We start from the raw sequence: 27,554 nt of genomic DNA on the forward strand, positions 1-27,554 counted from the left end.
GGGCCTTGCGATACGCAGCTAGCCCTGCCAACTGAAACAGGTGAGAGCCTCGTTAAAATATTTAAAATGAAAGCAGCTGCATGAGAAGACCATCTTGATTTAGACATGTATTACCATTCTGTCATTGTTGCTGGGTCAAAATCCTGAAACGCAATAGCTAACAGTGTTATGGGAGGACCTTCACCACGCAGCAGTTCAAGAAGATGGCCCACCACCACCAAGGGAGGGTAGGGATGGACAATAAATGCCAGCCTTGCCAGTGATGCCCACATCCCGAAAATGAAAAACAACAAATTGGGGTCCTATTCCTGCACCATATGTAGGAACCCGATACAATTTGGACCTTTCACTGGACAGAATGCCTGCTTTGTACAGAGTATATGCTTCATGCTTTGAGCACTGAGCGGCCCAGACAATGATCCGTGAAGGGACTGCTGGAGGCCACTCCAGAAAAATTGCAGGTAAGTTTGATTTTTAAGTAACTCTTGTGGGGCCGTGCCCCCATCCCCAGAATCAATGGCCTACTGACATTTAAGAGTCTGCTGGCTCGGCTCCTGTGCACCCCCCTCCCCCTCTTTGGTTGTGCTGCCTCTCAGCGCTCATTTAATGATGGCAGCTCACCAATTTTATTTAAATGAGTGCCCACCACGGAAAAGGTTTGGATCCCTCGGCGAGCTTTGTGTCCCCCCCATCGCCACCCCATCCCGATCATCGGCCACACCCTAATGTTGTACCCTGCCTATAATTCACATAAGTATTGAGATGCTAATCTGGATATTTGGACAATGTACCATATGAGAGTACCAATGTTTGCTTAATGTACCGGGAGAAGACAAAGCAACCTCGTCGAAAGCTTCCTATGTCGTCGCCCCCCCCCCCCCCCCCCCCACTTTCCAGTAACGGCCGTGGTTATTATTTCTCTGGTTATCCGATACAAATTGCAGGTTTAAGCATGCATCACACGCATGCTGCACGTACCAGCTTTTGAGAGAGATTTCTTCAGCGGAGCTGTTTAATTCCATATTGCGGTCCAGCCAAATGGTGTCATGACATTGAGCTGGGAGTCTGGCAGCTAAAATGTGTCAATGTGCTCAGAAAATAAACTTGAATAAACTGGTGACTGTTCCACAATAACAGGACAGGCAATGAGAGTGGATGTGGTAAATCACCGAGAGGACCCGGAATTCATTGCTTTTTATCAGTCTACCATCACCAGTCTGTGTAATGAAGTTTGTACAGCTATGATGAAGTAGCCCTTACAGCCTGCTTTTTTCCCCCACTGGACTTCATTTCCTCCCGGCAGTACAAAATGAATGACGTTGTGACATTTTCAGCAAGGTCTCGGCATTTTCTGCAGATAAAGGGCCTGAAATTTGCCTTCTTTTCCTCCCCCACCTTTCTTAAAGAGTTTCTGCATGTGAAATTCCACCTCGCACATTGATCCATCGCACAGCCGGTTTTTAAAAAGTTCAAATCTCCTTCTCCCTGTCGGGTGTTCTCTATAATTTCTTTTCATGGCCATCCCTGAAGAGCAATGTCACTGCAGCCCTCATGTATTTGCATTATTTCCAGACACTGATAGCACCTACAGGGGACACTGATTCATTTCAGGAGTGAATTTTATTTAATTCCGCTCCAGACAAAGCCATATTAAAAATTCAAGGTGCTAGTGTTCTGTCACCTTGCCTATTATTCATCTGCCGGAAACCGTCAGCAATGGTAAAATTAGCATTGTCTGGAAATTTAATTTTACTCTGTACATTCAGTACCTTTCCTTTGCTGGTCTTCAATTAACTTTCATTGAGGTTTCAACTTATTTTGTTATGTGCTGGGTGTAGCTCTGATCGATTAGACTGTCTTCTTCCTTTTAAAATGAAATGTTTCCCTATGTTACAATAGTGAGTGCCCTTCAAAAGTCTGAATGTAGGAACAGGAGTAGACCATTCAGCCCCTCGAGCCTTTTCCGCCATTCTATTCGATCACAGCTGATCTGTACCTCCACTCCATTTTATTTTCTTTTTCTCCATATTCCTTGATACCCATACCTAACAAAAATCTATCTCCCTCAGTCTTGAAAATCTCAATTGACCTCCAGCATCCACAGCCTTTTGGGGATGAGTGGTCCAGATTTCCACTACCCTTTGTGTGAAAAAGCGTTTCCTCATTTCACTCCTAACTGGCCTAGCTCTAATTTTAAGATTGTGTTGATTTTCCCACCAATGGAAGTAGCTTCTTTGTATCTACCCTATATAATCCCTTTTTATCATTTTAAGCACGTTGATCACATCATCCCCAAATCTTCTATACTCAATAACAACAACTTGAACTTAGATAATGTCTTTAACATAGTAAAATGTTCCAAGGCGCTTCACAGGAGCAATATCAGGCAAAATTTGAAACCGAGCCACATAAGGAGATATTAGGACAGAGGTAGGTTTTAAGGAGCGACTTAAAGGAGGCAAGAAAGACTGAGTGGCGAGGGAGGGAATTCCAGAACTTGGGGCCTGGGCAGATGCGCAAGAGGCCAAAATTGGAGGAACACAGAGATCTCGGAGAGCAAAAGAGATAGGGAGGGCGAGGCCATGGACTAATTTGAATGCAAGGATGATCATTTTTAAATCAAAGCTTTGCCGGACCGGGAGCCAATGTAGATCAGTAAGCACAGGGGTGATGGGTGAATTGCAAGTGGACTATTGTTTGCCAGGCTAAATATGGATTGTGTACTTATCACATGAAGCCTTAATAAAATATTAATGAGAAAGAATACGCTCTGCTAGCAATCTCCTTAAGGTTTTGATGTTAGCCATTCTCTATCATTAAAATAAAGTTTTGAGTAACTGCTATGGTAACAGGAATAACAGCAGGTGATGTAATGATACAATACTTTGTACAGATGTGGATCAGATAATTCAGTGAAAATTGATGTTATAGGTTGGGAGTCTGCTCACTATGGCGGGGGGGGAGGGCGGGGGAAGGGGGGATTTTATGACTGGGTGGAAAATCCTGTGGTAGGGGGGGTCAGGGACTGTGACCAGCCCATAACCAAGCACCACGACGATAGGATAGATTTGCAAAAAGCTGCCATTGTATATTAAGGTTTAAATACATCTATTAATAAACTGATACTGCTTCACTTCAAGTACTGCTGACCTGATTCAATGCTCACTGAGCATGACGCATTGAGTTGGAAGATGAAGACGAGCGCAGTCAACAGGACAAAATAAAATCAATATATGAAAAAACCTTCAGATGGCTAGCTGAGCTTATTTTTTTTCATTAATATTTTATTATAGTTTCATGAGAAAAGTACATGATTCATCCTATGCCTGGCAAACAATATTACACTTGCAATGCAAAGGGATAAAATATTTATCTGACCAGTACAAGACTCAGTCTGACTACAGGTTAATGCATGTAACTCACTAAGTATAACGTCTTTCTTTCTCCTTTGTTCTTTTAACACAGCACTGACCTGATTCTGTATTCACCATTAAGACTGAGCAACAACAACAATTTATATCGCACCATTAACATAGTAAAACGTCCCAAGGCGCTTCATAGGAGCGTCATCAAACAACATTTGACACAGAGCCACATAAGGAGATATTAGGACAGGTGAGCAAAAGCTTGGGCAAAGAGGTAGGTTTTAAGGAGCATCTTAAAGGAAGAGAGAGGAGTAGAGAAGCGAAAGGGTTTAGGGAGGGAATTCCAGAGCTTAGGGCCCAGGCAGATGAAGGCATGGCCACCGATGGGTAGAGTGAAGAAAATAGGAGATATGCAATAGGCCAGAATTGGAGAAGTGCCATTTTCAGCACGAGAACTCTAGCCATGAACTTGCTCCTTTCTTACCCTTATCCTGCTCCATGTTCAGTTTTAGACATGGCCAAGATATGGCTGCCCAAGCAGTGTCGTGGGCCTGATTTATGGGCTCTTGAATGGATGCTGTTGGAAGCCAGATTCTTTGGATTCACACAGACACTGAATCAGGCAAATGCCAGTAAAATAACTTTTTCCTTCTCCTCCCACTTAATTGGAAACTGTTTCTGTTATGTCTTGCATAAAAAATCTGACCAGATACTGTGAGCTCAAAGTAACGTGTGACCATAATCCTTTATTACAGATCTCAGAGTGCCTCTCCAGCCTGTGAGGCCTCCTTATGTACAGGTGCTCCCAAAGGATTGTGGGATCTTTTGGGACTCCAGGGGATGAGCCCTCTGGTGGTTAAACAAGGTATCTACAGGTTTACATATATAACAACACTCCCCCCCCCAAAGTCAATAGTGTAACTAATTACAATGTGAGTCGATCTGGGGCCTTCCTTTCCCTGTTTGATCGTCTCGGTGCAAATGCTGGTTTTGGTGAGTCGTTTGTTGGGCCCTCGATGAGCTGCTGCGCAGCTGGCCTTGCCGGGCTGCTGGGTGTGGTGAGTCCTGCTGGGCTGTTGCAGGTGATGGGTTTTGCTTCATGGTCAACTGCTGGGTCGGTTGCCACTGGTGTGTGTGTTGGAGGGTCGAAAAAGGCAGAGTCTATTGTGGGTTGTTCTGGATAGTCCGTGAATCTGAGTTTGGATTGGTCCAAGTGTTTCCTGCAGGTGAGTCCATTTGAAAGTTTGACCTGAAACACCCAACTCCCTTTTTTGGCCACGACAGTGCCAGGAAGCCATTTGGGACCTTGTCCATAGTTTAACACAAATACAGGATCATTAATCTCGATTTCACTTGACACATTTGCACAATCATGATAGGTACTTTGTTGAAGCCGCCTGCTCTCTATCTGTTCGTGTAGATCAGGGTGGACTAACGAGAGCCTTGTCTTAAGTGCCTTTTTCATGAGCAGTTCAGCAGGGGGAGCCCCAGTGAGTGAGTGGGGTCTTGTGCGGTAACTAAGCAGGATTCGGGATAGGCGAGTCTGCAATGAGCCTTCAGTTACCCTCTTTAAGCTCTGCTTGATTGTTTGCACTGCTCGCTCTGCCTGACCATTGGACACTGGTTTGAATGGGGCAGAAGTGACATATTTGATCCCATTACGGGTCATGAACTCTTTGAACTCGGCACTGGTGAAGCACGGCCCATTGTCACTCACAAGGACATCGGGCAGGCGTGCATGGCAAACATGGCCCGCAGGCTTTCAATGGTGGCAGCGGACAGCTTGCCAACATTATCTCACATTCAATCCATTATGTATCTACAACCACAAGGAACATTTTTCCCAAGAATGGGCCTGCATATTCGACATGGACCATAAACTTAGTGGTGCCTCCCGAGGTGCATTGCTTAACTGCGAGCATGTATTACATTTGTGCACGCAGGAATCTAAGTCCGCATCGATACCGGGCCACCACATGTGGGATCTGGCTATGCCTTTCATCATTACGATGCCTGGGTGGGTACTGTGGAGGTCAATAATGAAAGTGTCCCTGCACTTTTTTGGCACCACTACCCAATTACCCCATAGGAGGCAGTCTGCCTGTATGAACATTTCATCTGTGCGCCACTGGCACGGCTTTATTTCTTTCTGCATCTCTAACGGGACACCAGACCAACTCCCATGGAGCACACAGTTTTTTTTACTAAGGACAGTAAGGGGTCCTGGCTCGCCCAGGTTCTAATCTGTCGGGCGGTAACAAGTGATTGCTCACTCTCGAATGCTTCCATTACCATTACTAAATCTGCGGGCTGTGCCATCTCTACCCCTGTGGTGGGCAATAGCAGCCTACTTAGAGCATCGGCACAGTTTTCTGTGCCTGGCCTGTGGTGGATGACGTAGTTGTATGCGGACAACATGAGCGCCCGTCTCTGGATGCCGATGCATTCGTATTTATCCCCTTACTTTCAGAAAAGAGGGTTAGCAGTGGCTTATGGTCGGTCTCCAATTCAAATTTGAGCCCAAACAGATATTGATGCATTTTTTTTACCCCATAAACACACGCTAACGCTGCTTTTTCGATCATGCTGTCGGCCCTCTCAGCCATATACAGACTTCTGGATGCATTAGCAACCGGTTGCAATTTCCCAGATTCATTAGCTTGTTGCAATACACACCCGACCCCGTATGACAATGCATCACATGCTAGTACCAAACGGTAACATGGATCGTACAACACAAGCAACTTGTTTGAGCAAAACAGTTTTCTAGCTTTTGCAAAGGCATTTTCTTGGCTTTTACCCCATACCCATTCATCTCCTTTACGCAGTAAAGAGTGCAGTGATTCTAATAGTGTGCTAAGACGCAGTAAGAAGTTACCAAAGTAGTTCAGGAGTCCTAGAAACATGCTTCGTCATGTTCTATGGTCTCGGTGCGTTCTTGATTGCCTCCGTCTTCGAATCGGTGGGCCTGATGCCGCCTGCCGTGATTTTGCTCCCCAGGTACTCCACTTCAGGCACCAAGAAAACGCACTTTGAGCGTTTTAACCTGAGTCCCACACGATTAAGTCGACAAAGAACCTCCTCCTGATTCAGGTGCTCCACGGTGTCCCGACCTGTAACCAAGATGTCGTCCTGGAAGACCACGGTGCGCGGGACCGACTTCAGCAAGCTTTCCATTTTCCTCTGGAATATCGCCACTGCTGATCGAATCCCAAACTGGCATCTGTTGTAAATGAAGAGACCTTTGTGCGTGTTGATGCAGGTGAGGCTCTTAGATGATTCCTCCAGCTCCTGCGTCATGTAGGCCGAGGTCAAGTCCAGCTTCGTTAACGTTTTTCCTCCCACCGGCATTGCAAATAGGTCGTCTGTCTTTAGTAGCGGGTATTGATCCTGCAGGGAGAAACAATTGATAGTTACTTTGTAATCACCACAGATTCTGACAGTGCCATTTTCCTTGAGGACTGGAACAATTGGACTGGCTCACTCGTTCAATTCGATCGGCGAAATGATGCACTCTCATTGCAGCCGGTCAAGTTTGATCTCCACCCTCTCTCTCATCATGTACGGTACTGCTCTCGCCTTGTGATGGATGGGTCGTGCCCCCGGAATCAGATGGATCTGCACTTTTTCTCCTTGGAACTTCCCGCTACCCGGTTCGAACAGCGAGGGGAACTTGTTTAAGACCTGGGAATATGAAGTGTCATCGATGGACGAGAGCGCTCGGACGTCATCCCAGTTCCAGCGTATCTTTCCCAGCCAGCTCCTGCCGAACAGCGTGGGGCCAACGCCCGGTACCACCCAGAGTGGTAATTTGTGCACCGCTCCATCGTAGGAGACCTTTACGGTAGCACTGTCGATTACGGGAATCAATTCCTTTGTGTACGTTCTCAGTTTAGTACGAATGGGAGTCAGGACTGTCCTTGAGGCCTTGCTGCACCACAATTTATCGAAAATCCTTTTGCTCATTATGGACTGGCTCACGTCCGTGTCCAGCTCCATTGACACCAGGAGTCCATTTAATTCAACCTTCAGCATTATCGGGGGACACTTTGTGGTAAATGTGTGCACCCCATATACCTCTGCCTCCTCAGTCTGAGGCTCTGGTTCATCGTGATCCCCCGTGGATCTGTCCTCCTCTGCAATATGGTGGTTGCAGGTTTAACAGGATTTTCAGCTCGCCTGCACATACGTTGGAGGTGTCCCATTGTTCCACAGCCCTTGCAAACATATTCTTTGAAGCGGCATGAATGGAAGCGATGATGACCTCCGCAGTGTCAACAAGGTGTTAATGGCTTTGCATTCACCACCCTTTCTGGTGGACTCTGAGACATCTGCGGACGTGCAGCTGCAGGTATGTGAGTCCTGCCCTGTACGTTACGATTCGAAAACAACATTACTTTGTTCACAGTACTTGCAACAGCACTCGTGTGCTGAGAGATTTGTTTGATATTGTCGCTGGTGGCAATGAACGCCTGGGCTATCGCTATGGCTTTACTCAAGGTTGGGGTCTTTACAGTCAAAAGTTTGCGTATGGCCAATGCCAAGTACAAAGAAGTCCCTGAGCATGTGCTCCAAATGTCCTTCAAATTTGCAATGTCCTGCAAGGCGTCTTAGCTCGGCAACATAGCTCGCCACTTCCTGGCCTTCAGACCTTTTGTAGGTGTAGAACCGGCACCTCGCCATCAGAACACTTTCCTTCGGGTTTAGATGCTCCAGGACCAGTGTACACAAATCATTGTACGATTTCTCTGTGTGTTTCTCTGAAGCAAACAAATTTTTCATGAGGCCATACATTGGTGCCCCGCAAACGGTGAGGAGAATCGCCCTTCGTTTGGCAGCGTTCGCTTCTCTTTCCAGCTCATTGGCCATGAAGTATTGGCCGAGTCGCTCCACGAACATTTCACAATCATCTCCCTCCGAAAATTTCTCCAGGATGCCCACGGTTCTCTGCATCGTTGCTGTGGGGTTCATTATCTGTATCTCGTCGCCATTTGCTATGTCTTGCATAAAGGATCTGATCAGATACTGTGAGCTCAAAGTAACCTGTGATGGTAGTCCTTTATTCTGGTCTGCAGAGTGCCTCTTCAGCCTGTGAGGTCTCCTTATGTACAGGTGCTCCCAAGGGATTGTGAGATCCCTTGGGACTCCAGGGGATGAGCCCTCTGGTGGTTAAACAAGGTTTACATATATAAGTTTCCATGTAAACTTTTGAAAAAAAATCAAAACTCCACAGCTTGCAGGGTTTCCCGAACCTAAGTCCAAAAGCGTGATCAGAGGTGGTTTTTGAAAAGGGTCTGAAAGGAGGTGAAGTGTTTAAAGAGGGAATTTCAGGCCATAATCCAGGTCTGGAGCACTAGGTGGCCTCCATTTCCACCATTCAGTGTGTAGGTATGCTTGGTGTCACCCAGTGTACCAGCTGCCAATGATCCACATGTCGTTGGGTATGACAGGGACATGGGGACTCCTGGACTGGGAGTGACCAGACCTCCCCTACCTCCTGCACCTACACCAATGGCCTAATTTAGGGCAGGTCCTAACTTAATTTGCTGCTTGTCTGCACTCTGTCACTGTGCTTTTTCTTTTATTCATTCACAGGATGTGGGCATCACCGGCAAGGCCAGCATTTATTGCCCATCCCTAATTACCCGTGAGAAGATGGTGGTGAGCCGCATTCTTGAAGCACTGCAGTCCGTGTGGTGAAGGTTCTCCCACAGTGCTGTTAGGGAGGAAGTTCCAGGATTAAGACCCAGTGACGATGAAGGAACAACAATATATTTCCAAATCAGGATGGTGTATGACGTGGAGGGGAATTTGCAGGTGATGGTGTTCCCATGCGTCTGTTGCCCTTGTCCTTCTAGGTGGTAGAGATCGGGGTTTGGGAGGTGCTGCCAAAGAAGCCTTGGCAAGTTGCTGCAGTGCATCTTGTAGATAGTGCACACTGCAGCCACGGTGTGCACAATGGTGGAGGGAGTGAACGTTTAAATTGGTGGATGGGGTGCCAGTCAAGTGGGCTGCTTTGTCCTTGATGATCTCGAGATTCTACATTTCCTACATTCCAACAGTGACTACACTTCAAAAAGTACTTCATTGGCTGTAAAGCGCTTTGGGATGTCTGGTGGTCCTGAAAGGTGCAATATAAATGCAAGTCTTTCTTTTTCCTCAGTGTTGTTGGAGCTGCACACATCCAGGCAAGTGGAGAGTATTCCATCACATTCCTGACCTGTGCCTTATAAATGGTGAAAAGGCTTTGGGGAGTCAGGAAGTGAGACACTCACCGCAGAATACCCAGCTTCTGACCTGCTCTTGTAGCCACAGTATTTATATGGCTGGACCAGTTAAAGTTCTGGTCAATGGTAACGTGCAGGATGTTGATGTTGGGGGATCCTGCGATGGTAATGCTATTGAATGTCATGGAGAAGGAGTCAGACTGAACACTGTGAGTTCAAAGTAAAGTGTGACCGTAGTCGTCTATTGCAGGTCTCCAGAGTGCCTCTCCAACCTGTGAAGACTCCTTAAATACCTGTGCTCCCAAAGTATTATGGGATCCCTTGGGACTCCAGAAATTGAGCCCTCTGGTGGCTGTACAGAGTAAATACAAGTTTACACATATAACAACACTCCCCGCCAAAGTCAATAGTGTAACTATTTGCAATGTGAGTCGATCTGGGACCCTTCTTGCCCTGGTTGATCGCCTCGGTTTGAAAGCTGGTGTTGTTGAATCATTTCTTGGGCCTTCGCTGGGCAGCTGTGCAGCTGGCCTTGCTGGGCTGCCTGGTGCGTTGGGCCCTGCGGGGCTGCTGTGGATGATGGGTTCTGCTTTGTGGTCAACCGTGGTGCCGGTTGCCACTGGTGTGGTATGTTGGGGGATCAAAAAAGGTAGGGTCCAAGGTGGGTTGCTCAGGATAGTCCGTGAATCTGAGTTTGATTTGGTGAATAAGTCCATTTGAAATTTTGACCCGAAACAACCTGCTCCCCTCTTTGGCCACGACAGTGCCGGGAAGCCACTTGGGACCTTGCCCATAATTTAATACAAATACAGGATCATTGATTTGAATCTCGCGTGACACATTTGCGCTATCATGGTATGCACTTTGTTGAAGCCACCTGCCCTCTACCTGTTCATGTAGATCAGGGTGAACTAACGAGAGTCTTGTCTTAAGTGCTCTTTTCATGAGCAGTTCAGCAGGTGGGATCCCAGTGAGTGAGTGGGGTCTCGTGCAGTAGCTAAGCAGGACTCAGGATAGGCAAGTCTGCAGCGAGCCTTCAGTTACCTTCTTCAAGCCTTGCTTGATGGTTTTCACTGCTCTCTCTGCCTGACCATTGGACGCTGGTTTAAACGGGGCAGATGTGACATGTTTGATCTCGTTACAGGTCATGAATTCTTTGAACTCAGCACTGGTAAAACATGGCCCATTGTCGCTCACCAGGACATCAGGTAAGCCATGAGTGGCAAACATGGCCCGCAGGCTTTCAGTAGTGGCAGTGGACGTGCTAGTTGACATTATCTCACATTCAAGCAACTTGAGTACGCGTCTACAACCACAAGGAACATTTTACCTGAGAACGGGCCTGCATAGTCGACGTATACCCTAGACCATGGTTTGGAGGGCCAAGACCATAAACTTAGCGGCGCCTCCCTGGGTACATTGCTTAACTGCGAACATGTATTACATCTGTGAACACAGGACTCTAAGTCCGCATCAATACCTGGCCACCACACGTGGGATTTGGCTATCGCTGTCATCATTACGATGCCTGGGTGGGTACTGTGGAGGTCATTGATGAAGGTGTCTCTACCTTTCTTGGGGACCACTACTCGATTGCCCCACAGAAGGCAGTCTGCCTGTATAGACATCTGGAACAGCTTTATCTCTTCCTGCATTTCCACTGGGGCACTGGACCAGCTCCCGTGAAGCACACAGCTTTTGAATAGAGATAATAAGGGGTCCTGGCTTGTCCAGGTGTTGATCTGCCAGGCAGTGACGGGTGATTGCTCACTCTCAAATGCTTCCATAACCATGGCTAGATCTGCGGGCTGCACCATTTCCACCCCTGTGGTGGCAATGGCAACCTTCTGAGAGCATCGGCGCAGTTTTCTGTGCCTGGCCTGTGGCGGATGGCGTAATTGTATGAGGACAACGTGAGCGTCCATCTCTGGATGCGGGCTGATGCGTTGGTATTTATCCTTTTACTCTCAGAAAACATGGATATAAGTGGCTTATGGTCAGTTTCCAATTAGAATTTTAGCCCAAACAGGTATTGATGTATTTTCTTTACCCCAAAGACAAACGCTGACGCTTCTTTCTCAGTCATACTGTAGGCTCTCTCAGCCTTAGACAGACTCCTGGATGCATAAGCAACCAGTTGCAGTTTCCCAAAATCATTAGCTTGTTGCAATACACACCCGATGCCATATGACGATGCATCACATGCTAGTACCAAACGCTTACATGGATCATATAACACAAGCAATTTGTTTGAGCATAACAATTTTCTCGCTTTTACAAAGGCATTTTCATGGCTTTTGCCCCAAACCCATTCGTCCCCTTTTCATAATAAAACATGCCCTGGTTCTAGCAGTGTGCTGAGACCGGGTAAGACGTTACCAAAGTAGTTCAGGAGTCCCAGAAACGACCACAGCTCCGTCACGTTCTTTGGCCTCGGTGCGTTCTCGATTGCCTCTGTCTTTGCGTTGATGGGCCTGATGCCGTCCGCCGCAATGCTCCTTCCCAGGAACTCCACTTCAGGTGCCAAGAAAACACACTTCGAGCGTTTTAATCTGAGCCCCACGCGGTTGAGTCGACTAAGAACCTCCTCCAGGTTCTGCAGATGCTCGACTGTGTCCCAACCTGTGACCAAGATGTCGTCCTGGAAGACCACGGTGTGCAGGACCGACTTTAGTAAACTTTCCATGTTTCTTTGGAATATCGTCGCCGCTGATCGGATTCCAAACGGGCATCTGTTGTAAATAAAAAGATCTTTGTGCATGTTGATGCAGGTGAGGGTCTTTGATGATTCCTCCAGTTCCTGCGTCATGTAGGCTGAAGTCAGATCCAGCTTCGTGAACGTCTTTCCTCCCGCCAGCATTGCAAAGAGGTCGTCGGCCTTTGGTAGTGGGTATTGGTCCTGCAGGGAGAAACGATTGATAGTTACTTTGAAATTGCCACAGATTCTGACGGTGCCGTCTCCCTTGAAGACTGGGACGATAGGACTGGCCCACTCGCTGAACTCGATCGGGGAAATTATGCCCTCTCTTTGCAGCCGGTCTAGCTCAATCTCTACCCTCTTACCTTATGATGGATGGGTCGCGCCCCCAGAATTAGGTGGACCTGCACTTTTGTTCCTTGGAATTTCCCGATGCCTGTTCGAACAGTGAAGGAAATTTGTTTAAGACCTGGGCACACGAAGTGTCGTCAGCGGCCGATAGCGCTCGGACATCGTCCCAGTTCCAGCGTATCTTTCCCAGCCAGCTCCTGCCGAGCAGCGTGGGACCATCACCCGGCACCACCCAGAGTGCATCGCTTGTGCACCGCTCCATCGTAGGAGACCTTTACGGTAGCACTGCCGATTACAGGAATCAGTTCTTTTGTGTAAGTTCCTAGTTTCTTGCGAACTGGAGTTAAGACTGGCCTTGAGGTCTTATTGCATCACAACCTTTCATAAGTCTTTTTGCCCATGATGGACTGGCTCGCGCCTGTGTCCAGCTCCATTGACACCGCAAGTCCATTTAGTTCAACATTCAGCATTATCTGGTGCAATTCATGGTGAATGTGTGCACCCCATGTACCTCTGCCTCCTCGATCTGAGGCTCTGGTTCATCGTGATCCTCCGTGGATCTGTCCTCCTCTGCAACATAGTGGTTTGCAGGTTTAACAGGCTTTGCAGCTCACATGCACACTCGTTGGATGTGTCCCATTGTTCCACAGCCCTTGAAAATGTACTCTTTGAATCGGCATGAATGGAAACGGTGATCATCCCCGCAGCGCCAACAAGGTGTTAATGGCCTTGCATTCATCACCCTTGATGGTGGACTCTGAGACATTGCGGACGTGTAGCTGCAGGTATGTGTGACCTGCCCTGTACGTTATGATTCGAAAACAACATCACTTTGTTCACAGTACTTGTAGCAGCACTTGTGTGCTGAGAGATTTGCTTCGTATTGTCACTGGTGGCAATGAACGCCTGGGCTATCGCTATGGCCTTACTCAAGGTTGGGGTCTCTACAGTCAAAAGTTTGCGAAGTATGGTTTCGTGGCCAATGCCAAGTACGAAAAAGTCTCTGAGCATGTGCTCCAAATGTCCTTCAAATTCACAATGTCCTGCAAGGTGTCTTAGCTCGGTGACATAACTCGCCACTTCCTGGCCTTCAGACCTTTTGTAGGTGTAGAACCGGTACCTCGACATCAGAATGCTTTCCTTCGGTTTCAATGCTTTCGGACCAGTGGGTTTCGTTGGAGTGAGCAGATTCTTCATGAGGCCATATGTTGATGCCCTACAGATGGTGAGGAGGATCGCCCTTCGTTTGGCAGCGCTCTCTTCCCCATCTAGCTCGTTGGCGTCGAGTCGCTCCACAACAGTTTCCCAATCATCTCCCTCCGAGAATTTCTCCGGGATGCCCACTGTTCTCTGCATCTTTGGGTTTGCTATTGGTATCTCGTCGCCAGTTGTTGTGTATGGAGAAGGAATCAGACTGAACACTGTGAGCTCAAAGTAAAGTGTGACCGTAGTCTTTTATTGCAGGTCTCCAGAGTGCCTCTCCAACCTGTGAAGTCTCCTTAAATACCTTTGCTCCCAAAGGATTATGAGATCCTTTGGGACTCCAGGGGATGAGCCCTCTGGTGGCTATACAGAATAAATACAAGTTTACATACATAACATTTAGAGTCTTTCTTGTTCAAGATGGTCATTGCCTAACACTTGTATGGCGCAAATGTTACTTGTCACTTTTCAGCCCAAGCCTGAATGTTGTCCAGGTCTTGCTGCATGTGGGCATGGACTGCTTCATTATCTGAGGAGTAGCGAATGGAACCCAACACTGTGCAGTCATCAGCGAATATCCTCACTTCTGATCTTATGATTGAGGCAAGGTCATTGATGAAGCAGCTGAAGATGGTTTGGCCTCGGACACTGCCCCGAGGAACTCCTGCAACGATGTCCAAGGGCTGAGATGATTGGCCTCCAAAAGCTACAACCATTTTCCTTGTACTAGATATGATTCCAGCCAGTGGAAATTTCTCCCCCTGATTAATGGTACTCAAACTGGATATACCGCAGGGATCTGTTTTGGGGCCTCAACTATTCATACTATTTATTGACGACTTAGATGATGGCATAGAAAGTCATGTATTCAAATTTGCTGCTGACACAAAGATAGGCAGCATTATAGGCAGTGTAGATGGAAGCTTAAAATTACAAAGGGATATTGATAAGTGAATGGGCAAAACTGTGACAAATGGATTTCAATGTAGGCAAATGTGAGGTCATCCACTTTGGACCTAAAAAGGATAGAACAGGGTACTTTCTAAATGGTGAAAGGCTAAAAACAGTGGAGATCCAAAGAGACTTGGGGGTTCAGGTACATAGATCATTAAAATGTCATGAACAGGTACAAAAAATAATCAAAAAGCCGAATGAAATGCTGGCCTTTGTACCTAGAGAACCAGAATACAAGAGGATAGAAGTTGTGCTGCAGCTGTACAAAACCCTGGTTCGACCACACCTGGAGTACTGTGAGCAGTTCTGGGCACCACACCTTCGGGAGGATATGTTGGCCTTGGAGGAAGTGCAATATGGGTTCACCAGAATGATACTTGGACTTCAAGAGTTAAGCTACAAGGCGAGATTACACAAATAAGTGTTGTATTCCCCGGAATTTAGAAGATTATGGGGTGATCTGATTGAAGTTTTCAAGTTATTAGGGGGAACATATCTGGATTCTAGAATTAAGGGACATAATCTAAAAATTAGAGTCAAACTTTTCAGGAGTGAAATTAGTAAACACTTCTACACACAAAAGGTAATAGAAGTTTGGAACTCTCTTCCGCAAACGGCAATTGATGCTAGATCAATTGTTAATTTTCAATCAGAGATTGATAGTTTTCTATTAACCAAAGGTATTAAGGGATATGGGCCAAAGGCGGGTATAAGGAATTAGGTTGTAAATCAGCCATGATCTTATTGAATGGCGGAGCAGGCTCGAGTGGTTGAATGGCCTACTTCTGTTCCTATGTTCCCATTGACTTCAATTTACTAGGGCTCCCCAATCTGTGCTGAATTAGTTGGAGTGGCAGGTCAGACACGATAATTGGCCTCAGCATTCTGGATTAGGAAGTGGAATATTGGCTTGGGTTTCCACTCCTGATTTGCTATCCAGCAATCCTTACTGGAAGTACCTGTGTGCAGACTAGATTAATGTTGGCTGTGATGATTAAATATCCTGCAAACATTCAGGGGCTGAAATTGCCCCCCTCTATAATCTCCATTATCATCCCTAAGAGGTGGGAATGTCACGGATAGGCCTTACCGACCGGGGTGTCAGAGCGGTGGCTGACCCGACAGAATGGCACTTCCGCCCCGCACCTGCCCGGAACACCGCCCCGCTGCAAAAAAAAAGTGCTCAATATCGGTCGAGTCTTTGCCCCATGAATTGGAGCGAAGAAAAACATTAAAAATCGGTAAGTGCGCCTCATTTGGGGTGGAGGGTAATTTCACCCCCTGAGTGTCAAGGCTTAACTAGGAAAACTCACCAGTTGGGAGAAGTACTGGTACCCACCAAAGAATCGAGAACTTCTTGAGCGGGCAAGAAAACTTGTGAAAGAAAAATGAGAAATGGTGCAATCTGGGTTCTCGTGTGAGGGTCCTTGCCACCGAACCAAGACCTAGCCCTGTCAAGCCCGTGTGGTGGCTGGTGTGCAACAGTCACCATACGTTAAAAAAATCCATGCCCAGGCATCTTCCACCCTTCAAGATTTAGTTCGGGACTTGGAATATTAGGTCCTTCATTGAAACACCTGTGAACTTTTTGACGTGGAAGCAAGTCATCCTCGATTCGAGGGACTGTCTATGATGATGTGGAAATAGCCTTGTTTGTTGTGAGGCTGAGTCCCATCCAGGTGACCGGTCCATGCAGGCCGGATATCTCATCGCAGAACATTTCCTCAAATAATTGGTTATTCTCCATGTGGAAAGAGGGAAAAGGAATTAACAAATCACCCTAGCTTGTGACAAGAGAGGCACAGAGAGCCAATGAACAAACTGCCACCAGTTGGAGGGACAGTGAGAGAAAGAAAAAAACAGTCCAATTCAAATGGGTTAAAACAGTGGTGGGCAAAATATGGCCCGTGGGCCGTATCCGGCCCGCCAAATCATTCTATCCGGCCCACTGGACGGGACAGGAATAAAATGTGAGCCAGAGCTAGAGCTGCACATTCGTCAATGCACTTTCACTTCTCATGGGTCAGAGACAGACTTGACCTGCAGCCAAGGAAAAACCACAGTAAAACTTCATTTAAATTAATAATTCTCAAAATTGATTCTCCCTGGCCCGATCTTAAAACGATCTGTTCAGTGATTCTGGGCCCCAATGGCAACATCTGCACCCAGAATGCACTGCGTCCTCGAATCTGCCCTATACATTTTAGAGTGGAGTCACGGCTGCTCATCTACACAACTCTTTTACCGAAAATAGTGACCGGTGCTGCATATTTCCTCTCCCGGTATCCAGAGTCCGACCGAGTTTTCAACAGGCACTAATTGGGACGGCATTAATAATCTGAGGAGAGACATATGGATGACTGATGTGGGGAATTGATGCTGACACAGGCTCTAATGAGGGTACAGTTGTATTTCACAGCACTGATCTACAGAGACCAGAAGATACCACTACATTTTCAACTTTTATCTTTGATTCATTTCTAAGCAGTATCCAATACATTTTGAGGCCGAAATTGCCCCTTTCCTTAAGGCCTGTTACCACCGCAAATCGGCCACCAACTTTTTGTGGAATGGTCACTGCTAGCCCAATTTCCCTCCTGAGTTTTCCCGAACCCTACCCACACCCCCACCAGTCGCTGCTGCTGATTTATAGTAAGCGCGTCATCACCGTGCACACCGCCGATCTACCCCCCCCAACGGCGACATACCCCTCCTGGAATCTTCAGCCCCCCCGGCAGTGCCAAAACCTGTTTTTTCCTGGTGATGCAGTGAGGCTGTGGCTTTCTGCAACGGTGGTGCGGCTTCCCTTAAAGAGGAGGACGCACTGCCGCAAGTTTTTTTTGTCAGCGGACTGCCATTAGGCAGTCCAACAATTAGGCCCCGGGTTCGGCTGGGCTGCCAACAGGCAGCCTGGCACCCCCTCTTTAGTGCCAGGCCGCTGGCCCGGCTGAAACCCTCCCTGGCGGCCCAGTGGACCGAAGTTTTTAAATCGTGGAGGCTCTCCCCTTTAAGTGAAGGGGAGAGCCGTGATGACACGGTGTGTGATGATGTCATCATGGTGGTCACTCTGCTCCGCCCATAACTTCCGCCCCCTCAGGTATTGCCACCGCCCCCATTATGATCGCATTCCGGAACCAAGGGGAAAAAACCCAACAAGGAGCCGAACGTCACTCAAGAGGCAACCTGAACCGCAGCTGCGGTAAAAACCATTGAAACAGAATGGGAATGCCCCGTTTCGGGTGGGTGGAAATTTCTACCCCGTTGTGTATGTAAGATAGCATCTGACTAGTATCTGAATTTATGTTTATGCAATGTTTATGTTTATGCAATGTTCCTTCAAATTTTTTTGTGCATGGTCCCTTTAAATTTTCTGCCTGGTTGGCCACTATGCAGCCGCACATGTGCAGTATCTCTAGCGGCACGCGATTGCGTGACCGTGCAGCCACGCACCTTAGGGGAAACATTGGTGGGCGGCCCTCAACAGCTCAAAACTTGTTAAGTGATTCTCCAGCCCAAATAATTGTCCACCCCTGAGTTAAAAAGAAAGACTTGCAATTATATTGCACTTTGCTCAGTTTCTTGATGGCAGTATAAATATCAACTGAGTTACCAGAGCAGCAGCAATTTTAACCAGTGAGATTTTGAGCCTCAATTTTAACGTAATCCTCCCGGCGAGGATAGGGCAGGTCAGACGCCTGATCTACTCCTCAGTGGCTTCAGGTTGGGTTGTTTTATTTGAGTGTAGTCGATGCCAGGAGAAACACACACTGGGCCAACAGCTGCGGTCTTCTAATGAATATTGGTATCGGTGCAGCTTGTTCCTAAAGCCCGGGTCTTCCACGGCCAGCAGTAAGTGTAAGCATGCCAGAGTCCGGGAGGACATGTCGCTTAGTCCTTGCACGAGACTCACACTTCAGCATCCAGCAATGCAAACCGCCATGTGACGCTAATATAAAAGTAGTTTAAAAGTGACTCTAATTGGAGTTTGAGTCACGAAAGTAGCATGCAGACCTCCAACAAAAAAGAATTCTTGTGACAACTGCTAATGGGGTTGGGGGGGGGGGGACGTTGGAGGGAGGTGAACTGCTTTATTCATTGGAAGAAATTCTTTACAAAAAGGAGCCTCCCATACATTCATATGTTGGTCATTAGCAGAAAACAACACTAGATATACATCCCATAACAAAGGAAAGCTATCAGCTGGACAAAGATTAACACCTCGTCCTCTCAATTCAATGGATTGATTTGGGAGTTCCATGCATGCGCATCAAGAGCAGCACAGAAAATAGGATGTGTCTACATTAGCTGATCAGCCTACCCAATCAGCCTACCTGATCAAGTCGGAGACGGTAAACCGAAATACCCAGAAGCTGTCACACACTGACCATAAAATGTTAGTGTAAAACAGACAGACAGAGGGGAGTCTTCGTAAGAGATGCGGCAATTTGTCACTGAGCCGATTAAATTTAAAGATTACAGAACATTAATATTGATTTATAAACTTTCACGTGACATTGACTTTCTACCACTGCTGCTTCTACACTGTGGGGGTGAAATTAGTCAATGCCAGTCGTCAACTTGCTGAGTTTTTATTTTTCCATTGAAAAGATAATCCGGGGCGGTATAAACGAGCATTGTTGCTGTGGACCAATTTCACACCCTTTGAATCCAGTGAATTCAGGACCCTCTCTATTTCTCGCTCTCCTCTCAGCTGCATTTAGAGTTTCCAACCCTGCAGGATTAGAATGGTGTCCCCAGGAATGAAATATCATTCTCCTGGTCACTGCTGCAAACATCCCAGGAGAACAATCCTAGGGGCATTAAAATAAATTGATTTTCGTTCATTTTCTTGGAACAATGTTATTATAAAAAAATATGTATTGGCGATGGGAAAATAATGTTTGAATGGGCAGAGCGGTTGAGGGTGGGAGGTCATGTGATGAAACCTCCAGGAATAAGCCCAACCAGAGTCACCAACTCTAGGCTGCACTCCATAGTGTAAATAAGACCGCCTGTCTTATCTCAATAGTCTGGCCATTTTTTAAATTCTCATCCTTGTTTTCAAATCCCTCCATGGCCTGGCCTCTCCCTATTTCTGTAATTTCCTCCAGCCCCACAACCCTCTGAGATCTCAGTGTTCCTCCAATTCTGATTTCATCCTCAATCTGGAATTCCCTCTCTAAACCTCTCTGTCTCTCTACCTCTCTCTCCCCTCCCTTAAGACACTCCTTAAAACCTACCTCTTTGAACAAGCTGTTGGTCACCTGTCCCAATATCTCCTTATCTCAAATGTTGACTGATAACGCTCCAGTGAAGCGTCTTGGGACTTTTTAAAACTATGTTAAAGGTTCCATATGATTGCAAGTTGTTGTTACATTGTGGACACAGAAACATGTGGGTTTGAAGTTCTAACATTGGGATAAGGGAGCTGGTTTAGAAATGTAAATATAGGCAGCCAGCACATGTATGTATGTCACTGCAGTAGCCTGCACAATAGGATTGCCAAATATATAAGTGCCTAAAATGTGGCAAGTATTTATAGAATATTTCTTCTTTGATATATGACACAGAAATTGTTTTAACATCCTCTGGATGGACATATGGCATCCATGAATAGTTTTGAAGTAAATGTTCCTCGTACTCCTCTTCTCAAGCTGGTGATTCACAACTGAGGTACAGTTCCAGCAATTATTGTCAACCCTCCAGTAACATGTGTGCGTAGTACCAAAGCAAAGACAGCAACAACCCACTGGTGGGGTTGCAAGCCAGATATAAGACAGCAAAGTTAGCTGAGGGATTCAGTGCCAGTGGCATTACTTTGGAATGAAGGCTATAGGGCCGATTTTAACCCTGCCTGGCAGAAACTGGTGGGCATTTAAAATGGCCTCAGCTGCTTATCCGATCCCACTGCCTTCCCGCAGGGTTGCAATTTTAACCTGCTCTTTTCAGCAGGCGTGTGCAGGACCTTTCTTTAAATATGAAGATCAGGCTCCGATAACGCTATTGGGTCTGACTGCAATTTTAACCCGAGGTCTTTTCGTCCCCAGCAGGCCAATCTAGCGGCAAGTGGATCTGGGGCCAGAAGATGCCAAGCCGTTTCCCATCCGCCTCGGCACTGCTGCATCCACCCTTCCCCCTACCCACATGACCTCCCCTGGCAGTTAAAGTGGGGGCCTGTGGGTCTGTTTAGTGGCTGGATTCACAAACTAGCTTGAGGTTCATACCCAGTGTCTGAGGTGGATTGGATCTTGGGTCAACTTGGAATCGAGGTCCATTCATTGAATTCAGGACGTGGAGTATCCCAAATGGACATTACATTCAGCAAAATTACCTTGCAAATGCAAAGATTGTTTGTAATACTAAACAGTGTTCCTGTCACAGTTTTCCAAAAGGTTGTTTCTAGTGGTCTGACCTTGATATAATGGGTCTGCTCTGTTGCCATTGCACTGAGGGTGTGCAGCATTGTTGGCGATGTCATCTTTTGGATGAGACATTAAACCGAAGTTCCTTCAGCCTGTTCAGATGGATGTAAACGATCCCATAGTTACTTCCAAAGAAGAGCAAGGGATTTCTCTGTGCTTTGGCCAACATTTATCCATCAATCAATACCACCAAAAACAGATTAACCTGATATTTTGGGGGAGAAATTGGCCTCCTTTGCGGCTCCCGTTCGCGCTTCTGGGGGCAATAACGGGAGCCGCTACCGGCTCTGCGACTGGGCGTGGCGAGAGAACCGACGCCCACGAACTTACCTTGCAGGTTAGCAGCCATGTAAACCCTAATGCCACGATCTCCTGCGCCCCGGAGATCGTGACGTCATCTGGTGCGCAGCGTCACGGTCCCGCCCCGGATGCGGACTTCGCTTCCGCCCCTACAGCATCGCCGAGCATCAACACCGCAGCTGCAGGAGGCGTTGTAAAGTAGGCCGACCACTTGGGGAGCGCTAGTTAAAGGGATTGCCGGTGAGATCGGGGAAAACATTTTATTCAATCCTCCGGTCATTTAAAAAAATTATTCTTAAATGATTTGCTATGGTGTGCGTTAGACTGTCCTGAGGATGTGAAAGGTGCTATATAAATGAAAGTTCTTTCTTAACTGGGCAGTGGTCTAGAAAGTGGTTCACAGCATAAGAAATGCCAGCTCTGCAGTTAACCTCCCCCCCCACCGCCTCCCCCCCCCACTTCAATGGAGTGGCAACCGAATGAGCAAAGACCTGAATCCTAAATTACATGTTCTCAAAATATGTGAATAGCAGGAAATATTAGTGCTATTAGTGTCTGTAAAGGTGAGATACCATTCTGGGTTAGTTCTGACAACGGGTTTCCATCAGCAACATTCACTTTTTCTTTTCTCTTTACAGTTAGACACTGTCAGACCATCTTCCTGTGCACTTCCAGAATTCTCCATCCTTACTCAGACTCCCAGCATTTCAGTGCTTTATATAATGGTAGGACTTGGTGACTTACAATCAGTTCTATTTGTTTTTCAAAGAATAATGGTGCAATTCTGGAAGACAGTCATTTTTCAAACAGGGAAAAAAAAAATCTCATCATTCAAATTGCCTGTTCGCTGTCAATCTGTATCTCAGCAGGAGTCCCTGCTTTCTGGAGAAGGCGAGAGAATTGGGATGGGGGGTGGGGGAGTGGGAGGAGCAAAGAAACTAAAGCCTGGAAATCACTCTGCAATATTATCACTTAATAAGTTTGTATTAAAAACAGATTATCTGGTCATTATCACATTGCTGTTTGTGGGAGCTCGCTGTGCGCAAATTGGCAGCCGCATTTCCTACATTACAACAGTATCTACACTTCAAGAAGTACGCCATTGGTCCCAAAGCACAGTGGGACATCCGGTGGCCATGAAAGGCGCTATAGAAATGCAAATCTTTCTTTTTTAAACTGCTTTATCCTTTTATTTTAACAAAGGCATTAACCTGAAAGGATTCAAACTGCAAGAATAAGTGATACGAGGCGAGGAAGGCCCTCTATTGGTAAGCGCTTGTGCCTTATTTAATTTGCATGCCGAACTACCTTCCTCTTTAATGTCTTCTTTATTCTACAGGAATGTATCTGACAGCAAGAGCATTTGTGATTTTGGAATAACTGTGCAGCCATATACATCACATATGCAGCTTCCTATTGCTGCCAAGTCCACCCTACAGTATAAACAAGACTCATATTAATGGCATTGATTTAGTAATCTAAAAGTCTTGTATGGCAATTATTTATCTGTGTACTCATAGCGGATCCTATTCAACCATTATTTCTACCTCTACCACCTACAAAATGTTTCCTGTTTCCCTCTCTGTTGCTTCAAAACCTTCAGCACAGAAAGTCTGGGAGAAAATTAGTGACAAACTCACAAAAGACAGCAACAAACCCGAACATTGCTTTTCACCGGGTAGATTTAAAAATAAAACAACAGCGGTTTCTTCTCCTGATTGCTTTCCAGTGATATCTGCTGGAAGTGCACATTTGGGGACGTTTGATGAAGGCAGGTTGAGTGTGGCTGTGATGCCCTTCATGGTCAAATAGCTCCCCACCGCTCACTGCCTAGACTGTAGAATGGTCACTTGAACAAGGTACAAAGGGCTGTTGGGGCCTATGAAGATGTACGCCAGAATTAGTTAGCATCTTCAGGGAAGCAAATGAGAAAAGATAACAGTGCAGCTAGATTGCAAAAACCGTGAGGTCAAACAATAGCAGTTAATCTGAGTGGAGAGAGAGCTGCAGGCGCAATGGCTTCCTCTTTATTTAGTGAGCCAGAAGGAGAAAGAGTCTGAATAAAAGGACACCACCACATCTTAAATGCTTAACTGAAGTTTTCATCAGTTATGGAATACGACACAAACAGCTAATTGCTATCTGGGCCTGTCCAGAATAATATATGATTGTTCACTTAAAAGGTACTGAGGAACAGGACCAGTCAAAGCACAATGAATTGACCAAGTATTTTTCTAAGTAACTTCAATTCAGTCCTCCTGCTGATCAATCACCTATCAATCAGTAGGTATTAGCATCAGCACAATGAGAATCAGGAGCATCCTGCAAATTTGCATTGACTAGACTGGGTCACTGGTTCTATACAAACACTCTTTTAAACAACTCAACTATTTGGGATGAGTGCTTTTAGACATTCATTCTGAAAAATGTTTAACCTATGAATGAAAGCTGAACCTTTTATTTACTTATGAAAGCTGCTTTTAGACTGGGTTTAGTGAGATGCTAGGCCGACATTATCATCATAGGCAGTCCCTCGAAATTGAGGAAGACTTGCTTCCACTCAGTTCTCAGGTAGCTGCACAGTCCAATGCGGGAATTACAGTCTCTGTCACAGGTGGGGCAGACAGTGGTTGAAGGAAAGGGTGGATGGGGAGCCTGGTTTGTTATATATTTTTTTTTTGTCTGCGCTTCTTTTCGGCATGCTCTCGGCGACGAGACTCGATGTGCTCAGCGCCCTCCCGGATGCCCTTCTTCCACTTTGGGCGGTCTTGGGCCAGGGATTCCAAGGTGCCAGTGGGGAAGTTACACTTTATCAAGGAGGCTTTGAAACCAGGACCTCAAATCTGGCACCAAGCTTATGGTCTATAGGGCAGTAGTGATACCTGCCTTCCTATATGGCTCAGAGACGTGGGCTATATACATTATCATAGGCAGTCCCTCAAAATCGAGGAAGACTTGCTTCCACTCTAAAAGCGAGTTATCAGGTGACGGTACAGTTCAATACGGGAATGACAATCTCTGTCACAGGTGGGACAGACAGTCGTTATAAGAGAGGGTTGGTGAGGAGTCTGGTTTGCCGCATGCTCCTTCCTGCGCTTGATTTCTGCATGCTCTTGGTGACGAGACTCGAGGTGCTCAGCGCCCTCCCGGATGCTCTTCCTCCACTTAGGGTAGTCTTTGGCCTAGGACTCCCAGGTGCCGATGGGGATGTTGCACTTTATCAAGGAGGCTTTGAAGGTGTCCTTGAAACATTTCCTCTGCCCACCTGGGGCTATATGTAGCACTATATACAGCAGACACCTCAAAGCGCTGGAGAAGTACCACCAGCTCCTCTGCAAAATCCTGCAAATCCACTGGGAGGATAGACTCACCAATGTCAGTGTTCTCGATCAGGCCAACATCCCCAGCATCGAAGCACTGACCACACTCGACCAGCTCCGTTGGGCAGGTCACATCGTCCGCATGCCCGACACGAGACTCCCGAAGCAAGCGCTCTTCTCAGAACTCCAACATGGCAAGCGAGCCGCAAGTGGGCAGAGGAAATGCTTCAAGGACGCCCAAGCTCTACAATATCAGCAGTGGTTCAGTGGGTAGCACACTCGTCTCTGAGTCAGAAGGTTGTGGGTTCAGGTCCCACTCCAGGGACTTGAACACATAAATCTGGGCTGACACTCCAGTGCAGTACCGAGGTAGTTCTGCACTGTTGGGAGGTACTGTCTTTCAGATGAGGCATTAAACCGAGGTCCCGTCTGTCCTCTCAGGTGGACGTAAAAGTCTACATGGCACTATTTCAAAGAAGGTGTCCCCCCCAGCCAATATTAATCCCTCAATCAACATCACAAAAAAATTGATTATCTGGTCATTATCACCTTGTTGTTTGTGGGAGCTTGCTGTGCGCAAATTGGCTGCCGCTTTTCCCACATTACAACAAGATCCTGTAAATCCATTAGCAGGATAGGCACACCAGCGTCAGTGTTCTCGCTCAGGCCAACATCCCCAGCATCGAAGCATTGACCACGCTCGATCAGCTCCGTTGGACGGGCCACATTGTCCGCATGCCTGACCTGACATGAGACTTCCAAAACAAGCGCTCTACTCGGAGCTTCAACACAGCAAGTGAGCCCCAGGTGGGCAGAGGAAACATTTCAAGGACACCCTCAAAGCCTTGAAAAAGTGTGACATCCTCACCGACACCTGGGAATCGCTGGCCCAAGACCGCCCAAAGTGGAGGAAAAGCATCTGGGAAGGCGCTGAACACTGAGTCTCTTCACCGGGAGCAAGCTGAAGCCAAGCGTAAACAGCAGAAGGAGCGCACAGCAACCCAGGCACCTCACCCACCCTTTCCTTCAACCACTGTCTGCCCCACCTGTGACAGAGACTGTAGGTCCCGCATTGGAATCTTCAGTCACCTGCGAACTCATTTTTAGTGTGTAAACAAGTCATCCTCGACTCCAAGTGCCTGCCTAAGAAGAAGGAACAACCGTGATTACACTTCAAAGTACTTCATTGGCTGTAAAACGCTTTGAGATGTCCGGTGGACGTGAAAGGCGCTATATAAATGTAAGTCTTTCTTTCTATTTGCTAACAAAGCATGGGTTGTGTGCAGCCAGTGGCAACCCCAAAGTAAACTTGTTGGTCTCAGTAAGGCCAGCTGCTAGAGAAATCGCACGAGCGGGAGAGGAGTGATGTGTGAGCGAAATTGATCTTCCCAACCGCTACCCTTACAGAAGCCGGCAAATATATTTTGGAAGACCCGCTTTTAGCAGGCCCTCCCAACATTAGCTTCAATGGATCCGGCAAGATTATTTTCAGGTTGCCATTGGCTTAACAAGGGCTCGTGGCCCTAGCTCAGTGCTACACACAATTTTAAAACAGCTAAAGGACCCAAAATCCTGCATTGTTGCTCTTTGGAATCCAGTTGGGAACTTTCAGCATTGGAAGTAATTTGCGTGCGGCCCAGTTAGCACCCCAGTGTACAAATAGTGCTTTTACTGTTAGGTCACCTGGCGTTGGCGAACCAAGTACAGACCAAGAATCAGACGTGGAATTTGTCAGGTTCTCTTAGTTTAATAAAACACCAGACAAGATTAACTCACTGAGTTATGAGAGGAATGAAACCAAATAGCGTTACATTGAGTTATTAGACTACAAATTACTGTCAGTGATGTTACACAAATGTTTAATTGGTTTCTCTCAAATTTCAGTCTCTGCTACTTTAATGGAGCTGTAAATTCATTTAAAATTAACAGGCTAATTATTGCTCAGTGGCAAAGACGGAGAAAGGAAAATGATGAGTTTATAAGTTTCCATTAAATAACAACACTCTCCGAAATTGCCAGCTGTTTCCAGCTGCGGCTGAAAATCTGGTAGCCATGTTGAGGGAAGGCCCCTTACCCCCCTCCCCCCGAACAAGTGCAATTGGAGGATACTTACATTTGTGAATTGGTGACATGGTCAGTTTCGTGGGTAGAGATTTGTGCAGATGGACAGTTTGATGGACTGACTTAAAAGATTGAGGGGACTTGGGTGTATTGTAGCTGTGTGCATAACACACATATGCAAAAATTACATACTCTTTTAAGCCATGTTATCGGTTTACGCCCAGATTATGTGTGTATCTGACCGCAAATGGGAGGGGAAGTCCAGGCTCCAATTTTTAATAGAAACATAGAAACATACAAAATAAGAGCAGTAGTAGGTCAGTCGGCCCTTCGAGCCTGCACCGCCATTCAATATGATCATGGCTGATCCTCTATCTCAACACCATATTCTGCTTTTCCCCCATACCCCTTCATGCCTTTTGTTTCTAGAAATCTATCTATCTCCCTCTTAAATATATAATCAGTGACTTGGCCTCCACAGCCTTCTGTGGTAGAGAATTTCACAGGTTCACCACTCTCTGAGTGAAAAGATTTCTCTTCATCTCGGTCCTAAATTTCCTACCCCGTATCCTGAGACTGTGACCCCTTGTTCTAGACTTCCCAGCCAGGGGAAACATCCTCCCCACATCCAGTCTATCCAACCCAGTCAGAAT

The sequence above is a fragment of the Pristiophorus japonicus genome, chromosome 1 (assembly GCF_044704955.1).
Source record: "Pristiophorus japonicus isolate sPriJap1 chromosome 1, sPriJap1.hap1, whole genome shotgun sequence".
Taxonomy (NCBI): Eukaryota; Metazoa; Chordata; class Chondrichthyes; family Pristiophoridae; genus Pristiophorus; species Pristiophorus japonicus.